The sequence below is a fragment of the Brassica oleracea genome, chromosome C6, assembly GCF_000695525.1.
Source record: "Brassica oleracea var. oleracea cultivar TO1000 chromosome C6, BOL, whole genome shotgun sequence".
NCBI classification, from domain to species: domain Eukaryota; kingdom Viridiplantae; phylum Streptophyta; class Magnoliopsida; order Brassicales; family Brassicaceae; genus Brassica; species Brassica oleracea.
In genome coordinates, this window is record NC_027753.1 from 22,552,077 (window position 1) to 22,555,231 (window position 3,155).

The window sequence follows — 3,155 nt, forward strand, 5'->3', positions numbered from 1 at the left end:
CATTTAAGAAGGCTGATTTTACATCCATTTGATGTATCCTCCAACTCTTTTGGGCTGCCAATGAAATGATTAGTCTAACAGTTTCTAAGCGAGCAACTGAAGCAAATACTTCATCATAGTCGATCCCGACTCTTTGACTATAGCCTTTTGCCACCAATCTTGCCTTGTACCTTTCAACTTCTCCTTTAGAGTTCTTCTTTGTCGTGTACACCCACTTCACACCAATTGCCTTGTGTCCATTTGGAAGTGAAGCTAACTCCCATGTATCATTCTTTTGAATCGACTTGATTTCCTCATCCATTGCACTTCTCCATGACTTCTTTTCTTGGGCTTCTTCAAAGTTCATAGGCTCGCAATCCGCAAATAGACAAAATAGAGTAAGATTTTCTTGATTTTCAGTTACCTCGTAGATGTCTTGTAAACTTCTAAAGCGTGGAGTCCTTTCACTCGAACATTCTTCTCCTTGAGAACTTGTAGTTGGTGAAGTTGGTGGTGTTGTTGGCTCTTCTCTCGGTTGCTCCACATTCTCTTCTTCAAAGGATGGAAAGAAGTTGTAGTCTTCATTATTTGATCTCCAATCCCATTCTCCTTCTTCATCAAAGATGACATTCCGACTAATGATTGTCTTCTTTGTTTCAGGATTGTAGAGCTTGTAGCCTTTGGAGTTAGCGTCATACCCAATGAAGATGTATTTCTTAGTTTTATCATCTAGTTTTCTCCGCTTCTCGTCTGGAACATGAGTGTGAGCAATGCTTCCAAAGACTCTTAGGTGTGAGACTCCAGGCTTCCTTCCGCTCCAAGCTTCTTGTGGTGTCTTTTCTAAAACACTCTTTGTTAGAGAATGGTTTTATATATAAACCGCACAAGCAACTGCTTCTGCCCACAACTCCTTTGGTAGCTTCTTACTCTTGAGCATGCTTCTTGCCATCTCAAGTATTGTCCTATTCTTTCTTTCCGCTACTCCATTTTGTTGAGGGGTTCTTGGCACCGTCAACTGTCTTCGAATGCCATTATCTTCAAAATACTTCAGAAACTCCTTGGACATGAATTCTCCTCCTCGATCTGATCTCATGGACTTGATCTTAAGACCACTTTCCTTCTCAACATGGGCTTTGAACTTTTTGAAATTTTCAAACACTTCTGATTTTTGATTCAAAAAGTAAACCCATGTTTTTCTTGAAAAGTCATCAATAAAGAGAAGAAAGTAGTTACTCTTACCAAGTGAACTTGGTTTGATTGGCCCACATACATCTGTATGTATGAGTTCTAGTGGCTTTCTTGCTCTTGTCTCCGACTCCTTTGGAAAACTCATCTTGAATTGCTTTCCAAGTAAGCAACCTTCACACACTTGATTTGGATGATTGATGCAAGGTACTCCTTTCACCATTTATTTCTTGGAAAGTAGCTCTAAGCCTCCGAAGTTGAGATGACCAAATCGAAGATGCCAAAGCCAAGATTCCTCCTTGTAGCACATCTTGAGACATCGTGCAATGTCATTTTGAATGTTTAGGACAAACATTCTATTGCTTGACATTGGCACCTTTGTGATGAGATTATTTGCATTATCTCTTAAAGAAAGGCTATTATCTTTTAGTCGAATGTCATAACCTTTCTCTAAGAGTTGTCCTAGGCTCAAGATGTTGGTCTTCATGCTTGGAATGTAGTAAACATTGGAAATAAATTGATGATCTCCATTCTTCAAGCGGATGAGAATATTTCCTTTACCTTTCACCTCCATCTTCGATTCATCTCCCAAAGCCACATTGGTTTTCACCGATTCATCGAGATTCACGAACATGCTTTTGAGTTTGAGATAGACCACCATCATTCTCTGGTTCATTGAAGCTTTTCTCGACTATCTCCCACACATCATGTGCTCCTAGGATAGCCATCAGCCTAAGACTCCAATTGTCATAGTTGCTCTTAGTGAGCAATACAACTTGGAAGGGAACACCATTGTTTGCCATCTTCAAAGAAACTTATAGCTCTGATACCACTTTGTTGGAATAAAAAACTTTATAAGATGGAGAAAGTGTTTAAGTGTTTGAAGAGAGAGAAATTTTGTGAAGAATAAAACTTTTATAATTTAGAAGATGATTTATTATTACTTGAAAGTTTGTTACAAATTTGATTATTTCTTGATGGTGCAAAATGAAAGGGGAGTGGAGGTATTTATAGCCTCCAAAATACAAAATATCTTACATATTTTAATCCTAAATCTAGAGAGTTCTACCATAATATCTAAGATTTTTATTATAATTATCTAGATAATTCTATGAGAATATCTAGATTTTTATTTTAAGGTGGTGGAGGATAATTCTAGATATTGGACTAAGTTTAGACTAAAATGATTAGTAAATTATTAACCCAAAATGTAATCCAAATCAAGTTTAACTTTCAACAAAATGCAATGAACCCAGTGACAAATTCCTGTTTTTGTCGTAATCATTCGTTTAAGTTTTTTTTGCAACTTCTGATTCTTATCTAATTAATGCTTGACAATATAAAAAAGTATACCATATTCTTGTCTTTATCATGAAAAAGTAACAGTCTTTTTTTCCTGTGATACTCTGAACCTAATCATATTTATCTTGAATAGCAAATTAGGACAATCATTCCACTACAAAAAAAACAGGGAGATTCTGATGGCCGAAATCGTCAGAAATTCATCGGAATAGACCGATTCCAACGAATTTCTGACAAACCTATCCGTCGGTATCGTTTTGTCGGAAAAAAAAAATTCGTCGGAATTTCGTCAGAACTTCCGATGACTTTCTGACGAATACCGAGAAACGTCATTCTGACAAACTTCCGACGATATTACGATGCGGACACACGAGACCAGAGTTCATCAGAAAAACTATATACCGACGGATAACGTTCCTTGGACAATTCCGACGGAGTGGATTCCTCGGTATATTCCGACGAATTCTGGGCGTCGGAATATACCGACGGACATTGGTTCGTCGGAATATACCGATGGATATTGGTTCGTCAGTATATTCCGACGAATGCTCTCCGTCGGTATTGTCCGAGGAACCGTTGTCCGTCGGTATATTCCGACGCCCAGAATTCGTCGAAATATACCAATTTTAAAAACGAATTAATTTTGCACTTTTATATAATTTTTTTATATTAAAAATTAATTAATAAAT